This window comes from Tachypleus tridentatus, chromosome 4 (assembly GCF_004210375.1).
Source record: "Tachypleus tridentatus isolate NWPU-2018 chromosome 4, ASM421037v1, whole genome shotgun sequence".
In the NCBI taxonomy this organism is placed as follows: domain Eukaryota; kingdom Metazoa; phylum Arthropoda; class Merostomata; order Xiphosura; family Limulidae; genus Tachypleus; species Tachypleus tridentatus.
The window spans coordinates 63,925,899-63,948,764 of record NC_134828.1 but is presented as its reverse complement, the minus strand read 5'-3'; the positions used below and the strand labels follow the sequence as shown (position 1 = coordinate 63,948,764).

Genomic DNA, 22,866 nt, shown 5'->3' with positions numbered 1-22,866 from the left:
CACATTAGAGGGGAGGGAGGGTGTAAAGCTTGTGGGATGCATTAATAAAAACGTTTGCGGTTATAGGATAGCACCAAATGAGAATAGCTAATCTTGTGAGTTGAGATGAGTACCTATTGGAAATACTTTCTAAGTCTCAGAAAATTCTATCGTCTATATGTCATCAGTCCAGGTATTTTTTATTTTTCGACTTGTCTTTACTTCGGCTCTGTTGACTCCCATCCAGCTCAATACTATGGAAAAAGAATCAAACTTTTACTCATCTCTCTTTCTCACATGACATAGATGGTTCTTTCTCTTTTAAGAATGTGGACATCACTAAAATTCCTTATGCCTTTAGGACGAGAGCACAAGAGACCTTTTTTAATTGTCTTTACAGAATCAAGTGATCATAAACACTGGTTCACTGGTTTTCCCACTTTCCTTAGTCAGAATATTTTTCCAGCCTTAATGGTTGTTAATACAGAACACTACTACAATATGGATTCCTTTACAGCCATCTTGAAATTTTTTTTCACAGTTTTATTTCTTGTTACTGAATTATAAGAGTTGCTGGTATGCATATGTGATCAAGGTATTGACTGCAGAAATTTTTGTTATAATCAAAAATGCTTTTGGTAAGACATCTCAGGAAATTGGTTCAACTTATCTGTAGAGAAAGTACAGACATTCATTTGCAGGGAGCTAGATTCATATGTTCAGCTAGCGATTTCTTCTTTTCAATGTAACAATGTTTCTGCAGAAGAATACAATCAATGAGAAGACAGTTTAGGAATAGCAGAGAGAGCTAGCTACACAGTTATATGGGGGTGCAATATTATTGGTGGAGAGTAGTTACCTAGTATGTACATGTTCAGAAATGGCACAAAGTTGATGAGGTATATAAACAGGTGTGCTGATTGCAAAAAATTTTAAACAATGTTTAGAGGATAGAAGATTGAGGTAGCCTTGTATGAGAGGAAATAATATGGAAATAAATTTTCAGTATAAAAGAAAAATTAACATTTGCACATATGCCAAGCCTTAAACAAAAAAATATTATGTACTATTACAGTCTTTGATGCAATAATCATTATATTGTAACCTAGGATGCACTTGCTTTAGGGACCCCTTGTTTCATCTCCCTTTTGAGCATACAAATACCACAGTTGGTTATAGCCTCATAGTTTTGGAGCTTTGACCCTTATAGCATATTGACTATTACACGTAGATTAACTCCTTTTCCATAAAATAGTGTCTACATTCTGTGGTGTTTTCACTTGACTTTCTTCCACTTTGTACTTCTCTGTTTGCTACCTTTGCAGCTTCTCTCAGTGTAAAGCTATCAAATTTTTGGTCTCCAATCCTTGGATTTACAGCTGTGATGGTGAATGCTGTGAGCCAGGATTGTATCAATCTTTTCTTATGTTCCCATCCTCCTCTTTGACTTCTTTCTCTTTCTGTTGTTGCTACTATGGAGAAGTTTTGTCAACAACTGTTCCTTCTCCTGTTGTTATAATTTTTTCTGGTTTACAGGATCCTTTTCATACCTTTCTCGATCATCCTCCTCATCTGGTTCTTCTTTTTGATTCAGACTTTTGTTCAGTTCTTAGGGTTCTTACCTCTTGTTAGAATTGGTCACCTGTTTCCTGTCATGTATTTCTCTTCGATCCATATTTTTAATGTTTTTGTCTTGGAAGCCTCCTACGTTCTTCACCACATAGACAGGTTAAATTTATTTCCTGATTGATTTTTGTACCCAGAGTACTATGGTTGATATTAATGAGTTGAAAATTAAAATTACAGTAAAACTTATCTAAATCATAAACTGCATAGGGCAGAAACCTGTACATGCTGGAATTATCAAACTTTTGCAGCATTATCCTAAGATTTCTCTTATAAAAGGCTCTCTATATGGCAAAACCTGCATAACATGGATGTAAAACTGTCTTTCACCTGGCTCAGATAGCTACGTGTAGCTTTGCGCAAAGTTCAAAAATACAATCTTTCACCTACCTCATCTATCAACAAGTAGGTTTAGAACCTGAATAAGGTAGAAAAAACATTTTTGATTAAATATTAATTTCTTATTTAATTAATAATTTCTTTAAATATTAATAAATTCTTGTTTAATTAATAATTTGTTTAAATATTAATAAAATCTCGGACATTTTGTTATGGTAACTATTGGTTAAATATATTCTGTTCTTTTTCTGCCATCATTATTCCAGAGGTGGCTATTCAAAAGAACAATTGACTATACTTTTGGTTGCATTTGCTGATGGAAAACTAGATAAACCATGGGTAATAGGTAAAAGTGAAAATGGAACAAGAAAATAGGAATATTCTACTTTTCCTAGATAATGCAACTTGTCACCCAAAAGTTCAATTTTCAAATGTTCGTTTAGTCTTTCTACCTCAATGTACAACATCAGTTCTACAGCCATTAGATAATGAAATTATACAGTGTATAAAATTGAAATACTGAGACTTGATGCTTCAGCATATAGCAAACATGGACAACTGATGAAAATTGTGTTAGATGCAATTACATTTTTAAGTCATTCAATGAAATGCATAATAAAGTGCTTTCAAAACTGTGAATTTATTTTTGATAATGGTGGAGATTGTGGAGAAGTTATTTGTTATGACGATTCTAGTGAAATCCAAACTGATTGAGAAGATTGATGCAGATGATTCTGTAAATGTGGAAAGTTTTGTGAACATTGACAAGAATGTTTCAACAGAAACTGATGAAATTGATTTCAAATCTATAATAGAATCATAAGATGGTAACAGTGTGAGAGATTCAGAAGATGAACAAAATGGAACAGATAGTGAGGAAATAGAAATTCCTATTTCATTGCAAGTGTTACGTTATATTAACACTATCAAATTGCATGCAAAAATGAAGGGGGAAAATGAACTTTGTGAAAAGGTCGTAGAATTGATGTTTTCTTTTAACTGTATAGAAAACCTATATAGAAAACAGTAAAACCTATCTAAGAAGGAATTGCACAGGACTGAGTAAAATTTCTGGCTTAGGTAGGTTTTCCAGCTTAGAAGTAAATTTTAGAAACCTAAATTCAACCTAGTTCTTTGACAGATTTTTGCTTTTAGAAATTTGTTTTGTAGATGATGTCAGTCGCATGACCCCAGAACAAAAAGTCAACAAAAGTGATGTTTACTGACTTTCTTGTGTGACATGCCCTCTGACTCTTGAAACTGTTGGTACTACTACTTTATAAAATTTGTAACTGATGGATCCATTACAGGTGTTATTGTATTTCATATTTTAAATCAGTAATGCATCATATAATATTCGGACACCATGTATTATTTTAAATTGGTATGTAGTTTATTACTGAGTGGGAAGGGACTATGATTCATTAATAATATTATTTTTGTTAATAAAACTACCCATGCAATAAATCTGATTTTCTATTTTTATCTTGCATAGTAACATGAACCCTTTGCCTTATAAAATTAGTTTGAAAAATTCTTCATGTAGGTTTACAACAATAAACTTTGTTGTTGTTTCAGTGATGCTTGAAATATCAAGAAAGTTTGTATAAAGTACTATATTTTATTATCTCATTGTGTATCCATAATTTTTACTTTTAATTTTGATTTTTTTTCAGTAGATATAATTTCATTTAAAAAATTTAAATTAATGTATATTTAAAGAATGAAGAGTTGATGCCAGCAGATTCAGTGGTTATTTGTCACCATCCTAATATTCTTGGTTCATATAGGTGCTTGCATGTACATTCTACATTATACCCCTTTACCTTTAGCACATTTTTTAATAATTTTGTTGTTGCTACATAATAGGAATAGATGTTAAGAACTATCATTTAAAGACTGCATTTTCTGTAACCTCTTGTGGAAGACTAAAGCAAAACCAAAAATTATGTTTTATTTTTAAATGGGTCATATTTCTGTTCTTTTCTTGTGCCATACTGTGAAAAAAAATACATACATACATACATACATACATACATAATGCATGTAATTGTTTACTCATTTTGTACCATGTTACACTTTTTGTGAATCATTATTTTAGATTTGTAAAAGTGTAATTACTATTACATTATAAGTTAACTTTCCAAGTGAAACTGTTGCAACGTGCTTTAAACATATACTGTTACTCTCAACAGAGCTGTTACACATGAATAGCATGTATAATGAGTTCCAGTAAATGTTGTTCTGTTGTCTGTGCAGGGTTTTGTACATGTTTAATTTATGTTTTAAAATGAGTAAAAGAAACTCAAAACAAGGTCACTTTGAAACTACCTGCTGTGAATTTTAGACAAGTAACTCAGTTACACATATCCTGGGGATTTGTAATGAGTCATTTGCCTTCAGGTGAGTTTATACCTGGCTTTGATAGTGGTAGTACTTGCTTTTTTCTGCATGTTCCTGGTGTTCTTCACATTAATGTGGTGATAGGAATCTTTCTCACGCTCGGTTCTTATATTTAATACGTGCATCTCTCTGTATTGAGGGACATTTTGGGTAACTGTAGTGAAGTAACTTTGAGGTAAGTTTTCCAGCAACTCTTTATTTGGAAATTAAAGATATTTTACTTTGTATGTAATATTTATATGTTACTTGATGACATTTAATGCATTTTTCATTTGACAATCCAAATTGTTTACATCTCAAATATTTCAGTAGAATCTCTGTTTTTTTGTTTTTATTTAATGGAAGAAGTCTGTCCAATAAGCTTTGTTTTTGTAGTGCTTGTCTGTGTTTTCCAGCACAGTAGTCATAATCAATATTGATTCACAATTATAAACTTGCTTTTATAATAACAGTTTTAGTTTCATAAAATGAAATTTTGAAAGTCAACATGGTGACTGTTTATGAAATTACACTGTTTTTGTCAGAAGGTGGTTAGAAATTTGTACCGGCTTCTTTAGTTGTTTGAAGTACCTAAATGCAAAATAACTTTATTTATGTACAGGATTTTATGCTAACAAATTTTTGGGAATTTGCACAAAAATGTTTCAAAATTTAAAAAGTAATTTAGACTTAAAGCTTTTTAAGTTCCAGATTCTGAAAGAAAGTGTACATAAATTAAAAGAAGAATGAAAGTCAAAGGTAGAAAAGTGAACAAGTAATTTTGATGGAACTTAATATTAAAGAAACTGATTGAAAACTATAAAGATAATGTCAAAGAGTTAAGAGTTAAAACAATTAATACAAGATTGACAAAACAGTATGAAAATTCAAACAATATAAAGCCATTTACAAATATTAAAACCTATTTATAACTTGAAGAATACTCTTTACTCTACACATTAGAAAAAACAAACAAATTAATATTAAAAATGGTAAACCAGAGCAGCCCCTGAAATTATAACCTGTCCCATAAATTTTGAGTTTATAGAAAATTTTTATTTTGAAGTGCAGCACTGGAAACATATTTAGATATATTTATGTCTGTTGGAAATTACTTATAGTTATGAAATGAAGCATGCATCAAAACTTCTACATGTGCAGTTTATGCATATATGTTTAGAAATCAGACAAAATGTTAAAAACTGTCCTAAAAGTGTTAAAAAGCATTAAGCTGCTATTAGCACAGAACTGTGCCATACAACTAAAAGTGCAATTTATTAGTAATGAATTTATTTCAAATGTTATTCAAGAAAATTAACTGTGAATGTACTGCTTTGGCTATAGATAAATCACCAAGTGAGCTCATACTAACTTCTTGTTAAAGTTTGTTAGATCTTTCCTAGAAAACTTCTGGTACTGAAGTTTAGCAAGAAAGAGATATTGTTGTACACTTACACAGTTTTGCAGTGGCTTAACACACACACACACACACACACACACACACACACACACACACACACACACACATTCTGCAGTAAGATTCTTTCAGAACTTCAGCAGGAATGTTGGGACAGGAAAGTTGTGCCAAAGTCTAGTTTCAGTAATATGTCTTAACAAACAAAAAGGATTTGGCAGGGTAAGGTAGCTGACTGAAAGCTTTTGCAAATTTGGCTTAGCTTTTGCAGTATTTTAGAACCATTCTTATTTTAAGACCTAACAATCAAGATAAAAATTAAGTTATGTGTAAACCTTAAAATCTTGGGCTCTTTCTTTAGATGTGCTTGAAATATTTATTATTTTGTCTCTTGTTAGAATGGTTTAATTAAGTCCATAAAAGAATACCCAAATCTCATACAGTTAGAATCATACAGTAATGGGATACACGTATTATACTTTTCCTATTGCAGTTTTTGTATAAAAGCAGGCTTGTTTAATGGAAAAAAGCATAAATTTTGATCCAACTTAGTTAATCTTGTAACACTTTTCATGAGTCCACAGTTTGTGATAACTTACCATATTTGCATGTTGCTCTTTACTTGGCATCCTACTGCTGACCTGTGCAGCTTCAACTGCATCATCAGCTTTTTTTGGTTCACTATGGATGTTCATTCTGTGCCTCTAGATGACAAAAGACGATATAGCAGATGCATAGTTTCATACTCCCAGCTCTTCTGCCTCTAGACATTTCCTTCTTTTTTGTTCATGCAGATACAGCTTTGTAATTCTGTGCTCTTTCTTTTGGTTTCATATCAGCACTTTTGTCATCTATGGTGTGGTAAGAGCCTTTACCTGCCATCTTCACAACCAAATTTGCTGTTCTATCACTACTTTTGGCTCTGTCCCATCAAACCTCTCTCCTCATACACATTTTCTTCTATTGGAGGCAGACTGCCTGGGTGAAATGATTAGTTGAACTGGAGAAGTCCTACGTGAACCCCACACAGTATCTGATCCATTTGTGGATGTTTTTAAATACTTTCCTCAGTGGGGCTCAGTCTTCTCTTGGTTTGAGGTCAGTGGAGACATTGGTTTTCAAAATCAAAGCTTCTACTTTTCTTTCTGAATAGAAGATTCTGTCTCTCTTTGAGGACATAGGCATCCATGGAAGCTCTTATTTCCCAGGAACATGTATATATGCATGGTTTCCAGTGGGTGTTGCATGTCCAGTGGAATCTCATTTGGGATCCCTTGGATTACTTGATCTTCTTCTCTCCTTCCCTTCATGTTGATTTTGTTTGATGGCTCAACTGAGACAACACCTTTGATGCAATTCCTCTGCCTCCTTCCCATTCAGATTTGCATTTGTTCATGAATGCATTTCTTAAAGGAATGGGGAGTAAACATGGGTTCTTAGGAGACTGCAACTTGTTGGGATATGGTCAGACCTTCCCTCTATATCAATTTATTGCAACTTTTTGCAGTTTGTTGGGCCTTGAATCATTTCAACAGGGAAATTCTGTTCACATTTATTTGCTTTGAGAAATTGAATGCCCTTTTCTGCACCCACTCTCAGCAAATCCATTCTTGTCTGTCATGTCCTGGGTGGTCTAAATCTTAAAACAGATTGATTCTCTTGGAATGTACAAAATTCTACCTACAGAGTGGTCTTGTGCTACCCCAGTTTTTAATGATTATGCCACCAGTTTGATACTTGTTTTGTGGATGCATTTGTTATCCATTTCCATACCAAACTGCCCCTCTTTTAGTCTCTAGTTCCACATTCTTTAGCTTTGGCAGTAGATGCTTTCAGTCAGGATTCCACCAACTTCTACTTTTATGCTTATCCTCCTATGTCTTTTCTCCTGTGTTTTTTCATTGATGCAGAGAACTTTGTGTTGACTCCTAATTACCACTCAACTGTGGTTCATGATCATGACCCTTCTTCAGTCATACTCTCCCTTACCTTTTCCACTTTGCCAACCTCAATCGATCATATTTCATTTTACTGTTTCCACATTTTAGCATTTTGGATGGATTCTGTCTGGTCTCCTGTGAGGCAGTTTGGATGGGCTATATGAGTAACCTCTTATTTGGGTCTGACCTCTCCTGAATGTCTGTTAGAGAAAATGACACATTTTCTGGGATTGGTCCCTGCAACATGGTTTCACATTTTCCCACTCCACTGTTCTCCAACTTTTGATTTTCTTTACTTGACTGTTTGAAAATGGTCTATCAGTTTCCACCATTGCAGGCTGTGGGGTAGTCTTATCTAATACTTTTTGTTTTTTCATATTCCATCTCATTCCCCATTGAGGTGGATTTCTGTACATGGTGAGGGGACCTCCCAGGGAAAGTTCTGTTCTTTCAGTTTACCTCCTATGGGATCTAAACATCTACCCACGTGTTTGTCGTGCATGGTGACTCGTGAAGGGGAGGAGAGGATCCTGGTGGTTGAGGGGTCTAATCCTAACACACCACTTTGGCCTTGAATTCCTGTAGATGGGCAGCCTTGGGTGGCCCCACTTTGGTCAATGGGCTGGACCATTTGAGCTAGGGTCAACCAAGTACTAATGTTGGATGTTCTCAACAGCAGTTGTGTATATTGTATCTGATGCTGGTCTATGGGTATAGTGTTCACAAAACCCTGGCATTACTGCAGTGTCCTTGTTTGACATTGTAGTACATCCTCTTGTAGGGCTCCATAGTGAGTGGGGTCAGTGGGCACCGATATTTCCTTTTTTTATTATGGATCTGCCAAATAAAAACTTAAATAAAATAGTGAAAAAACAGTCCACCGCAACGAGCTCGTGTCAAGGAACCATGATGCCTGTGAGTGTGAAACAGACCTTCATTGCATCAGCTCTCACCCATTTACTTTCATTTTTGCCCTAAATGGTTGGAAGAAAAAGATATACAGTGTTTGAAAATGATTCATAACATTACTTATCCTGAGGCTCGAAAGTTGCTGTCCACCACTTCAACTCAGATGTATGCTGCTGCGCTTCATTCCACTACTACAGTGGGAGTGCAGACAGTTTTCTCTGTGCCTCCAAAAGAATCATTCTCAAAACAAATAGTCTTTTGACTTACATGTTTAATAAAGTTGATGAATCAACTTCAGTTCCCATCTCTGTCATTTATATACATTCCAACAAATCCTAAGATTCACTTCCTTTGATTCTAGGTACAGGCATTTCCTTGGACACAATTTCTTCTCCCACCCCAAGATGCAAAACGATCATTTGTAGACATCCTCAGTTACTGGAATCCTCTTCCAACAGCAAAGACTCCCAGTCGACCCAGAATAGAATCCATGAAGGATGATAGACCTCCTTCGAATAAAGACAGTAAAGAAAAAAAATGTGGTCATAAACAGAAGGGTTCTCCACCCAGTTCACTTACACATAAGTAAAAATGGCTACCTTGATGCAATGGAGCTGTAGAGGTTAACATTCTAATCTCGATGACATCAAAACACTGATTGCTTCCTATCATCCTGTATGTCTCTCCTAACAGGAAACATTTCTGAAACTTACCAATACTGTTACCTTTCACCAGTTTTCTTTGAACAGAAATGATAGCCTGTGTGATGGACGAGTGCATGGAGGGGCAGAATTGTAGGTTGATCAGTATGTGCCAACCATGTCTTTGCCACTCAACACACCCTTGGAAGCTGTAGCCATCCGTGTTTCTTTCTATCTGTCAGCTAGAGTGATATATGATCAATCAGACCATAATGCTCTCATTGAACAGTTGCTGTCTCCATTTTTAATCCTCCGGGACTTTAATGGACATCATCCCCTCGGGAGAAGTGCTGATATTGATAGGAGGGGTTGCTCTGTAGAGCGTATGCTCTCTGATCGCAACCTTTCTCATTTCAATACTGGTTCTTCTACTTATTTTCATGCACCTAGCCAGTCCTTTATTGCTATTGATCTCTTAGTTTGCTCCCCTTCACTATTCTTCCATTTTTCATGGAGGGTTGACAATAATCCCCAAGGCAGTGATCATTTTTCTGTAATTTTGAGAGAGATTCGCCATGGTCAATGTCTCCCAACCCACGTGCCCTGGTAGAAGTGGATCACACAAACTGGCCATCATCTGTAAGCCATCAATATACGACTGTGTGGCAGCAGTAACTGACTGTATTATACAAGCATCTGCTCAGTGTATTCCTAAAACCTCAACACGTTTTCCATGATATCCTCATCTGTGACAGAATCCTGCCTGCCACAGGGCATAGAAGGCTCACAAATGGGCTTGGGATACTTAGATGTGTAGGCTTGGGATGTGTAGATATCCCACACTCTCGAATCCCATCACTTTCTAGCAGGCCCATGCACCTGCTCGGTTGGTGAGACGTCAAAGCCCTGAAATCTTGGATTAAGTTTACAATTAGTGTATCTTCTACCACCAGTTTAAAAGTCATATGCGACAAGATTCGACAGGTCAGTGAGCAATATAATTCTATCCCCTCTTGATCTTGCTCTCTGAATGCCAGGAAGTAGCTGATACCAGGAGCATTGCTGATACTCTAGGTGAAAGGGTTTGCCAGGTATCTAGCACTTCTGCTTCTTCCTCCACCTTCTTAGCAATCAAGACTCTGGCAGAGTGATCACCTCTTTTCTTTCCAGCTGATTGTCTCTATAACTATAATTCTCCCTTTACACTGGTGGAACTTGAACTGGCCCTTCATCAGTCTGGCAGTACATCGGTTGGATTTGATAATATATATAGTGAAATGCTGTGCCATCTTTCTCTTGCTGTTCTTCTGATTGTTTTTAACCAGATCTATCAGGAGAATGTTTTTTCTGATTCCTAGCACCAGGTTATTGTCCTATCTTTTTGTAAGCCTTGGAAGGATCCTAAGGTTCCTTTAAACTACCGTCCAGTTGCTTTGACGAGATGTCTCTGTAAGACCATAGATAGGATGGTTAATACCAGTCTTGTTCAGTTCCTTGAATCAAACAACCTCCTCTTGCCCACCCAGTATGGGTTCTGATGTCAGCACTCCACCATGGACTACCTGATTTGACTTGAAACGTCAATCAAAGAAGTCTTTCTCAAATGACAACATTTTGTATCAATATTCTTTGACATTGAGAAGGCTTATAATACAACATGGAGGTATAGCATTTTGTGAGACCTCCATATATACGAGTTACCTGGCCAATTTCCCATTTTTATTAAAATATTTTTAATTGACAGGAGATTCCAAGTTTGTGTGGATGCGAAACTTTCCCGTTCTTTTTTACAGAAACTTGGAATCCCTCTTGGCTGTGTTTTGAGTGTCACACTTTTCAGTATAAAGATTAATGCCATCACTGAACAACTCTCTCTCACTGTTGCAAATGGGCTTTATGTCGATGATTTTCACATCTCATGCCAGTTGCCGAATACAAGGTATATTGAGTGGTAGCTAGAGACTTCCCTCACTCATTTACTGAAGTGGACCACAACAAACAGCTTTAACTTCTCTCTCTTTAAAACTGTTGGCATGCACTTTTGCTGCCAACGGGGTATTCACCCTGATCCTGAACTTTGTATTGGTGAAGTTGTGCTGCCTGTGGCCCCTTAGACAAAGTTCTTGTGGCTTATCGTTGACCGTAAGCTGACCTTTTTACCACACATCTAGCAGCTATGAGTAAATTGTACAAGAGCACTGAACATCTTCCGTGTCCTGTCCTCCACAACTTGGGGAGCAGGTTGATGTTCCATGCTAAAGATATATTGTGCTCTTATTCAATCAAAACTTGACTATGGATCACTGGTCTATAGTTCTGCCATAAACTCGGCCTTAAAGATGCTGGACACCATTCATCATCAAGGATTTTGGCTCTGCACTGGGTCTTTCTGCAATTCACTAGTTCAGAGCTTATACATAGAGTATTATTAACCTTCTTTGCACCTCTGCAATTTGCAACTGTCTTTACTATATGCTTTGAAACTTCATTCCTTACCAAAGCATCCCATTTTCCTTCCTCAGTGGAGCATACTTTTTCAGAACAGATGATCTGCCATTGCTCCTTTTGGCCTTCATATCCAGGTGCAGTTGGATGAATTGGGTCTGTCATTGGATAACATTGCTGTATCCACTGGTCAGCCCATCCCACCATGGCTTCTTACAGTCTCCAGATGTGACCTATTTTTAAGTCATCTGAGAAAAGCACACACTCCTGATTGGAAATACTGTCTGCAATTTACTGAACATCTTTTGAACCATCCTTCCATTCCTATTTGTACAGATGGTTCGAAATCAGGTGACTGTGTGGGCTCTGCCATGATTTGTTGCAGTTGGTTTGGTGGTTGTGCAGAGAATCCCCTCTACAGCTTTTGTGTTCACTGCTGAACTGTATGCCATTTCTCTTGATCTGGATCACATAAAAGCTAAGCAGTGCTAAAACTGCACTATTTATACTGACTCCCTTAGTTCTCAACTGGTCCTGGAATCGCTTCATGTTAGTTCACACTCTGTTCTTGCCGATATTGAAAACCAACTGGCCCATTTCTCTTTAACATCTACTTTTATCCAGTTTTTCTGGATAACGGGCCACATTGGCATTCATGGGAACAAGATCACCGACATCGCAGCTAAATCTATCTGCTTTGGCACTGTCACCACTGTGCCTGTTCCACACATGGAGTGTGGTCCTGTTTTCAAGGCTTGGCTCTGTTCCAGTTGCGAGTCAACTTGGCATGAGCAACATGAAAACAAGCTTTTCCAAATAAAACCCAATATATGGACTTTGGCCATCTTGCACCAGTGTGTAGTCTGTGTTACACTCAGGTCAAAATAAGCCACATTTTACTTTCCTGCCATCGTTACAACTCTCAACACGGCATTATTTTAAACATGTTCTGTCCCAAGGTTTGTCCATAACATTAGACAGTGCTATTGGTGATGGTGGCACTGTCCACCTTGGAAATGTTTTTAGTTTTTAAAGGCCATTAATCTTTTTAATGCCATTTAAGTTTTTTAATTTATACATTAGATCTTTTTTAATGTGATTCCCTTTTAAGAATCAGTCTGTTTAGTTCAATTTGAAATGAGTAAATGGCTATAACATCAAATAACTCTAAACCAGGACTGGAAAGGCCAACTTCAGGTGACTAACGCTGCTGTTTGAAGTATCCGTTAGTCATCCTATCAAGTTATTAAAATTTTACAACAAGTCTTTTCAACTTTTATTACTTTACTTTTATGAAAATGGCCATAACGTTAAATAACTCTGAATCAGGACTTGAAAGGCAAACTTCATGTGACTGATGGTGGTTTTTGTACGTACCTGTTAGTCTTCCTGGTGAGTTATGAGAATTACAGTTATGCTACAGAAAGTCCTTTATAACTTGTATTACTGTAGTTTTTCTCTTAACATTGTGGACTAGATGTAAACATTAGTTTTATGCTATTTATATTTTTGTTTTATTTTTAAACTTTGTTTTGTTTTACCTTAATTTCCTTTTATGAATTTTACTAAACTTAATTTTAACTTTTTACTGGATGTTTGGCACAGATAGCCTAGCTGCTTTGTGTCATAAAACACCAAATCAAACAACCAACCAACCCCTTTTATTCTTTTCTCTCCTGATTCTCACCTTTCATTTCACTTGTCTGCCTCATCTGATACCTTTACCTGATTAGAATCTTTATGCCCTTATCCTTTGAACCTTTGGCCACATGTTCATTGTGCCACCTGTACTTAAAAAGGTTTTTGGGCTCCTTTTTACTTGTGGACTTCTCATATCTGATACTTTTGCTGTCAATGTCTCCTATATGGACTCACAAGTAAAGCAGTATCAGGATTGCTGCCCATCCCTCTGATCCTGGTTCAATAAATAGGAACAGGCCTGCTTTTGAAAATAGGGTTTTCTTATTCATTCATGGGACTGTCTTATGGTGTTTCTTTCTTCTGGACTCTCCGCTGCATCCTCCCTTCTTCCAATGGAATTTATGAGTGCTTGTCGCTCACCAGTTTTTAGCCATTGGGGTGGTGGATCATAGTGTGATCAATTTCACTCAGTTGAGACGAGAGCATTTGTGTTTTGTTGGTGTAAATGGTGAATACTTTCCTCCTACTGTATATCATAAGAAATATATTTGATGCTGCCTGGATTTCTCCCATCCTACAGTGACTGCATTTCAGTTCTGGGTGATCTGTCGAGGGATTGGTATAGGACCAGCCAACATAAGACCTTACATAGGTGGTTGGTAGGTATTCTCCTCCTGCAGTAGACAGAATTAAAAATTTCTGATCTTGGCAGTTCTGGACTGGAATTGATCTGCTACTCTTGCACATCCCTCTTCTTACCACTGCCTGGATGTTGGTTTCCCAGGAGGCCTGGTGATGGAGGTGTACTAGGTCCATACAAGTGAAACTAAGGAATGAAAATTGATTTTTCTTTTGATTTCTAGGCTTGAAGTGAAAATAGTTGTGTCCTTCCTCTTACTGTGTACTGGAAAAAAGTACTTGATACCTTCCGGTTTTTGACTGGATTTGATCCATCGAATATGGTCTTAGCCACTCTACATCAACTGTTGTATTCACTTACAGATTGTACAGCGTCTTTTTGCTCAATTTAGCAATGTATCTGGATAATGGGTGAAGAGTATTTCTGGTGCAGGGGGGGTGCAGTCTACCATGAGCGTGACCCTTTACATTTAGATGAACACTACATGGACTCTCTTTGGGTACCTTCTGAAGAGTCCTCATTTAGGTAACTTTGGCACCAGGCCCTCCACAATTTCAGTGTAAGATTCTAAATATTATGTGAGAAAAAGGAAGGTATTGTATTGAATGTTAACATTTCCTAAACTAAAAGTGTATTTGTAATAGATTCTTAGCTAACCCTCTACACACAGACTAGAAACTTCATATAATGCTTCATGTCAGTTTGTCAGTATTTACATGTAGAAAGGGCTTATTGCCTGTTGAAATTACATGGAGCAAGTGATTTCATTATTTTGTATAATTCTCTGTATATGATTTATGATAAAATAAAAAACTCACTTTCTTTTACAGAGGATTATTGGAGTGCCTGTATGGACAAAGTATAATTGGTAAGTAATGTTTTTAATTTTTCCTATATATGTAAACAAAAAAGTGCATTTTTTATGGATGAGAAAATTGTTTTAGGAGTTTTTTTAATGATTTTAATTGATTGACAATTGATAATTTTAGTATTTCATTGTACTTGTATTTAGAACTGGATGATTATCTCAATTACTTATGAGCAGTGGTTAGTCACATAAAATAATTAAATAACCATAATTAATGTTTCCTAGATGATACCACTGCAAACAGAATACATGCCAAACATTATTTTTGTATGCCTGTCTTGATTGTTTTGATAATGTGAACAAAATAACCTAATGATTGATTTCAATTAGTTGTTATAAGGTGTTAAACCAAAATGTACACCTTCTGGTACTAAGTGTAACTTTATGCAGAAAACATTTGATACATACTAATATCCATGATGGTATTAAAGGGTTAAGCTTATTTTGATCCATTTAAATGCACTCAACAGTGTATTGACTAAACCAAGTTTATAGTATTCCTATCAATTATATGGTCCTGTTAGATTTGTGAAATCCAGTCTAATCACAATCCTAGATTGTCACTTAAGACCATTCTTATTACAAGTGATATTGATGTTACACCTGCTTTTAGTAATTTTCATCCTTCTATGTTTTTGGTCTGTAAGAAGATATGTTTTTTGTTTTACTTGTTATTACATGCTACATTGCTTGAATATTTGCTTGAGAAATTTGTATTTATGGATTTATAATTTATCCTCCATCTATAATACTTCAAATGCCAATTTTATTCAGCCTATTTGTTTCTGGTTTCTACATTTAATCATAAATATGTCATCAAGGCAGCTCACAAAATTTCCACTCTGTATGACATTTATGTATGACATAATCAACTTTGCATGTTTATCACATTTTCTAAATCACTCTTGAAATTTATAGTTACATATCAAGTTTCTTTCATAGTGAATTATCTCATTTTGTAATTATTTTCTGTGACAAAGATAACCAGTAATTAGATATTAATTTTCTTTGTGAGCTTGTAAAAACACAGTGAAACTAAATGTGTGCAAATCTCTCTTTGTTTACTAAAATGGTTATAAGTATGCATATTATAAACTTTACATTAATCATTCATAAAGGTGCCATTTAAGATACAGTAATACAATAGTTGTTTTATTAGATAGTGTGGGTGGATGGACTTGGTGTTTCATGGCTCAAAGTTATTAGATAGGATCTGTCAGTAATAAATTTGGTTGCAAGAACATAATTCAAGGAATTTCAAGTACTACACTTAGCTATGACTTTATAATTTTGACCTTCATAGAAACCACATTAGATAACTTTATTACTGCTCAATAAAAATTGTCTAGAATATGGCAGAATTTGCTGTGATATTCGTGAAGGTAATATTTTGCATTATAGTTGGGTAACGTGAAGTGAAAACTATATCACAGTTTTAAATTAGAGGTGTGTGTAATGTTTACATAGTTGCAGTTTAATGGGAAAAATGTTATATATAAAGAAAATAGAGAATATTTCTGAGAATACTAGCTTACTTCCTCAAATATTAAATACCCATTTACAAAGTATAATAGTTTTTAGATTTTAAAGTCAGAGGTTTTTGTATTTACATTTGTCAGTGCTAGCATGGTATGCTACCAACGAAATACTATAATTTGTATATGAAAAATATTTTGGTTTGTGTATGCAATTTTCAGGATAAGATTTACAGTGTTAAAGATTAAAATGATTGGTCAGGAATGAAATATTTGTAAAATTTTAGTTCTTTTTGAAACTTCATTAACTCCACAGATAACTTGTGTTTATACAGCATGTGGTGAATATTTTGCTTTGACAATAATAATCTGTTTTCCCAAATTAATGAGTTATTTAAAATACTAAAAAGAAACTTGAAGCCTATTTATCATTTGATTCACCATTTGTCACTGAGTTATTGTAGTTCAAAAGAGTAAATCTGTAGGATTGTTCTTGTAAAACGTATTTCAGCTGGCACGAGAATTACATCAGTCAAATGAGAAAGAAAATGTGTGTGAGAGAGCAAATTTGGGAACCATTTGTACACAACAATATTCATATAAGCAAACATTTAGAACAACTGCAATGGATAGGTTGTAATTTTTCTGTTTTGCAAACTGTTTTCAAACAGTAAAACAGAAGGGAAAGCAAAAGAAAAATAATTCCTGAAACTATTCTAGATAGACTAACAATTAAGAGTTAAAAGTATTATGTTTATTTATTTCTTATCTCTTTTAATAATTAACTTGTCTTTCATATTACTGTTTGAAATTTTTAATTTCTAACTCCCACATTGATGTCATATTTATTATTAGTGCCTGAAAAGTCCATTTTGGAGGGAAGCATGTAATTAGATAAAGGATTAAAGCATTTACCAAATTATTATTTAGATACTTTACACACAAGTTCCCTATGATGAGCAGAAAGACAACTTGGAACACTGTTCATACAATATGTATTCTATCACTGTAACAAACTTAGTCTATTTCTCTTGATTTGCCCTTGCCCAAGGTTACAGATGAGGAGTTGAATTCTCCCAAAACAGTACAACTTAGTCACAAGTGGTGAACTGATTTGTAGATTAGGCTTCAGATATATTTTTAGTATTCATGCTGATTCCTTTTTTCAGTATCATTGTTACAGTTAAATAACTTGTGATCTGATTGAAACTTTGAATAAAAAATGTACACCATACCACTTCAAAGCATTGTGAGTTAATAATAAAGTTTTATCATGAAGGCAAAAGTGATCCAACAGAACATGAGTGGAATATAGAAAAAAAAGAAGTTCTTAGATTGAGAGAAGTCTTATTCCACCTTAATTTTGTTTTGTGAAACTTCTGTAAGTGACATATTTCATAACTTTTTAGAACCACCTTAAATCATAACTGACAAAAATTAATTTAAACATGTATTTGTAGCTGGGGATTGGGAAGTCCTGAAAGTACCTAAGTTGTAGGAAAGTGCCTTGTTCACATTAAAAGTTCTTGATGTTATATTATTTCTTCCCCATATTATCCATGTTTCTTAGTTATTTACTAACCAACTTGGGATGGAAAAAAAAAAGGTAATACATCTAGTAATATTGGGCTTGTCTTTTGACCATCCACGTAAAGAGGACAGTGTATTAAGGTCTAAACGTTTCTCACTGCTTTATTTTGGTAAAAGTGTTAATACCCATACCAGCCATTGTGAGATACATTATTGGGAATGCTGTTTGTTGTTTTTAAAACTATTTGCAAGTAATTATTTAAAAGGAAAAAACTTTAAGAGATATAAATATTTTACATGTGAAATCATTTGCTGGCAATTTCCATTGAAGTTGACAGCACTAAATGTGACTGGTTAAGCTGATTTATTAAATTTAATAGATCATTTTGAAGTATGCCATAATTGTAAATAAGTATATATATAAAAAAAACCCATCAAAAACTGAATTGTAAATATACGTATAACGTTGAGACTTTTCAAGTTGATATAAAATTATTTATCAGTTGTTGTTTACAGATTCTTAAATTACATGAAATCTAAAATTAACAGTGAATAATTGTTGTACTTCAAAAATCCTTGCATTTTTATTCATTTTTTGCATTCCTTCTACAATTTTTTGTATGCATTAACTTACAAGAAAGCCAGTGTGCTAAATTGTGTCAATTGCTTGTTCATCCGAATTGATTTTAATGTTATTTAAGTGAAATAGCTGTAGTGGGTTTAGGCCACATGCGTCATTCAGAGAAAAGGCGACTTCAAGTTAACGTAATGTGTGACGTATCTGTTATAACACTACGTCATGCATTAACCGTTTAACTAAATATAGTATTGTTCAACCGAGTGTGCGTTGATGGTTGGTTAAATATTGAGAGGATTTATTATGTTTTTAATTCAAGTAACTTTCACTTTAAAGTCCGTGACATCATACATAAATATAATATTGGCACATTTATTATTGTTTCTAAAATACTAGTGTATCAATTTTACCACTTTTAAACACTAAAAAGACGAACCAGAGTTTGGTTAATTCTCCTTGGTATCCTTAAATATCATTTGTTAGGTGATCACATTATTATAGTATAGTTTTACTCATTTACTTATGCAATTAAAATCACTAATAAGGTGAACTTATAAACAGACGTGTCCATTTAACACGTAACATAAATCTAACTTGTGTATGTATACATCTAGATATATTAAAGTTTATAAAAATGCTACAGTTGAAGTAAATATGTAAGAATAATGCTTTGCATGTTTATTCAAAGTAACTGCTTTTGTCGAAGATGGTTTCTTCTATAAATGCTAATAATTTTTAGTGTGACCTCATTCATGGAATCGAAAATAAAAAATGAATGAAAAGATGAACTTTAATAATTCAAGTAAAATAAAAATTTGTTCAAACATGTATTGTTTTAAGTGTTGGCTGGCATAATTTTGTGAAATAATTAGTGATGACGAGAAAACCCACTTGTAGAGAAAAATATATATGTGAACCTGACAATGACCGAAGAAGGTCGAAACGTTGTTCGCTCCTCTTCATAAAAATTTTCTCAACCCAAACCAGCCGTTTTTACGTATAGTATTTTGTGAAATATTTGCTTTTCTTTACTTTGTGTTTCTCTCTTTGAGAATGTCATGAAATAAAAAATATAAATTGGCCATTGCAAGGAGTTTGCAAATGGTTACTTAATTACGTATTTTATTTTCATAGATTATTTATATATATTAAAGGTAGTTAGGGCGCTCGACTCGTCATCTGATGGTCGAGGGTTCGAATCTCCGTCACGCCAAACGTGCTAGCCGTTTCAGCCGTGGGGGCGTTCTAATGTGAAGGTCAGTCCCACTGTAAGTTGGTAAAGGAGTAGCCAAAGAGTTGGTGGTGGGTGGTGATGACTAGCTGCCTTCCCTCTAGTCTTACACTGCTAAATTAGGGACGGCTAGCACAGATAGCCCTCGTATAGCTTTGCGCGAAGTTCGAAAATAAAACAAACGAATTCCAATTTTTTTATTGATCCTTTCGTTGTATCTCAAGTGTTTCCGGTTTTACCGATGCACTTTTCGTGGCAAGTGGAATATGATATATAATATACTTTAAGACTGGAGGTTTATTCTTATTTAAAGGTGCTTTATTGGTTTGTAGTGTAATGAGAAAACAGATGCCCACAACTATTTGATGTTTTATGTCATACAAACAGCAACATTTGATGCAGTTTTGTTTAAACAGTTGTTTGTACAATTTTGTATGATGCTCAGAGTAAAGGGGAACCAAAGTAATTTAAAGCATTCCTATAACAATGGCACTATCCAAATCACTTTATAAATACCGATATTACTGACGCCAAGAAAATAACGTGGTTGAAACTACAGATACCATAAAGAAAAACGATGTGGAAAGTGAATCACACAGTTAAATTTTTATAACATGTTTTGTTTTATCTGTACACGTTTTGGAATTTTTAAATCAAAGTCAGAACGATTTAATAACAGAGAAAAACACGGAATATACAGTTGAAGGTAATATATATAAAATAAATACTAAATTACGAAGAGAAAGGATGAGGAACGGTGAACATTACAATTCGGATGCTTGATTCGTAAGCTGCAGGTCGCGGGACCGAATCCCGTCCCGAACGTACTCGTTCTGGCCCTGGGAGCGTTATAAAATTACGCTCAAACTCACTGTTGGTTTATAAAGCTATCTCTCCTATATCCTGCCATGTTAAAATTAGGGACAGCTAACATAAATAACCCTCGAGTAATTTTGCGCGAAATTCAACAAATAAACATTTTAAGGACCTACATGTTCGTCATGCTGTATCATGTTTTTGGTATGATTGTTAGAGTTAAACAACTTGTAATCTGACTGAAACTTGAATAATAAAAAAGGGAATATTTTGTCATAAATATAAATCTTTAAGTTACTTTGAGAAGACCGGTCTAACCATATGTACATATATATTAAAAATTCCCATCTGAAGTATAATTTCCTTCACCTTGCAGTATTTTTTGTATCTGTAATTAAGCACAAAGCTACACAAAGGGTTAGCTGTACTCTGTCCACAACGGGTATCAAAACCAGTTTATTTTAGCGTTGCGAGTCCGTAGACATGCCGCTGTGCCACGGGGAGAATCGTATCTGTGACCTTAGTATTTGTTATTTTCAAAGTCAGAAACAATTTGATGAATAATACATTGAGTGATGTATATTTGTATTTGTATTTATTCCTTTTGTTGGTTTCATAATTTCAAGGAATGAACACGTAAATTAAGCATTACAAATACGTATTAATATAAATTTTCGTGAGAACATATTTAAGTTTTAACGTTTCGTATGACTATGATATAATACTTATTTATTTTGTACTTTTGGTTACCCGTGGGTAAACGATCAACCGATAGAAAACATATTCATAAAAGTTTCGTTGAGCCATTTTCAGTGTATAGTGTAACAACGTTATTTGTAGGATTTCTAGTTTTTTTGCAGAGGAGTTTATAGATCAATTTTTCCCCCATTTTATAACAAAATTTCTATTTTATTAATGGGGTTTTGAATATGTTTCACTTCAACATGTAACAACCTATATTCTTTTAGGTGTGTGAGTAACGTTACGACATTCCCTCCAAATGACTGTTTTGCATTATACGCAGAGATGCCAACCATTACGATTTTGGTGTATACATTACGACTATACGCTCATACAGACAAATATTACGACTTGCTGCAACTCCCAAATTATTATATAATATATAGGCCTATAAAATAAAGTGATAAATCGTTCCCCCAGGGCTTGAAAGGGGTGAAAAGAAAATTTCTAGTAAGATACAAATAAATTTTCATAATAAATAAAAGACATAGTTCAAATGACTACTTGCGATAATCATGTTTGTGCTTGAAATAATAAAAAATATTTGTATCTCCGACGTCTTCCAATAGTTTGAGTGCGGTGCTTCTCCATACTGGGTACGTGGGGGAATCCATAGTTACGTCATCAGTGCTTGTAAGCCATACAGCGCTTGCGTAGATGGGTATTTCTCGTTTTCGAAGCGGCGTAGAAACACCAATGCGATCGTTCACAAGATGGAAAAAAAAAGAGGCCTCGTTTACCAGATTTTCTTGTTTCTGGCAAATCTAAAAGGAGTAAAACTGTGAATCAAAAATTTAGGGAAAAGTATAGTGCAAAATATCCGGTCATTGCATCAAAAGCCAGTAACAATCATGGGTTTTGTACAGTTTGTTACATCGATTTTTCTGTGGCGCATGGCGGGATAAACGATTGTTCCAGACATACAAAATCGGCATCTCACCAACAAAAGGCTTAGGCGAAGACAAAAATGATGCAAATAACGACACTTATGAGTAAGAATTCAGAATATGAAACCATAAATGCAGAAATTATGTTCACGTCATGGCTCATAATATACCCCTAGCTGTCGCCGATCATGCAGGGCATCTTTTCAGAAAAATGTTCCCAGACTCATATATCGCGAAACAATATGGCTGTGCTGGAACCAAAACTACAGCCATTGTACAAATGTTGGGTTGTGAAGATGACAAAATGATTTCAAGCATACTTACTAACAGTGTTTACAGTTTAGCCACAGATAGATCCACAGACATGGATGACTCAAAACTGTATCCAGCGGTTGTACGAAATCTGTACGTCCTCTGTCTACAATCATAACGCTCAGTCATTTGAAATAGTTGGCATCTCTGTATACGTTAAATATTTCTTTTTCACCAGAGGTGAAACTGAAAAGAGAATGAGATGTAGACCTAATACAATCCTTGATTGGCCGTATCTTGTGAGGCCCAGCATGACCAGGTGGTTAAGGTACTCGACTCGTAATCTGAGGGTCGCGGGTTCGAATCCCTGTCACACCAAACATGTTCGCCCTTTCAGCCGTGGAGGCTTTAATATGTAACGATCAATCCAAGTATTCGTTGGTAAAAGAGTAGCCCAAGTATTGGCGGTGGGTGGTGATGACCAGCTGCCTTTCCTCTAGTCTTACACTGCAAAATTAGGGGTGGCTATCGCA

General features: G+C 35.0%; 1 long non-coding RNA gene across 6 annotated transcripts in view; it reads left to right on the top strand.

The window, feature by feature from the left end:
- LOC143249283 (uncharacterized) overlaps nt 1-22,866 on the top strand; it is a 42,212-nt gene that overhangs the window by 6,801 nt on the left and 12,545 nt on the right. For 4 of the 6 annotated variants that reach the window (XR_013027708.1, XR_013027710.1, XR_013027707.1 and 1 more), the window contains exon 2: nt 14,787-14,824. This is a non-coding gene — a long non-coding RNA (uncharacterized LOC143249283). Of the gene's footprint in view, nt 1-14,786; nt 14,825-17,578; nt 18,011-22,866 lie in introns of those variants that run through there. The other 2 variants (XR_013027709.1, XR_013027705.1) reach the window with 1 other exon arrangement.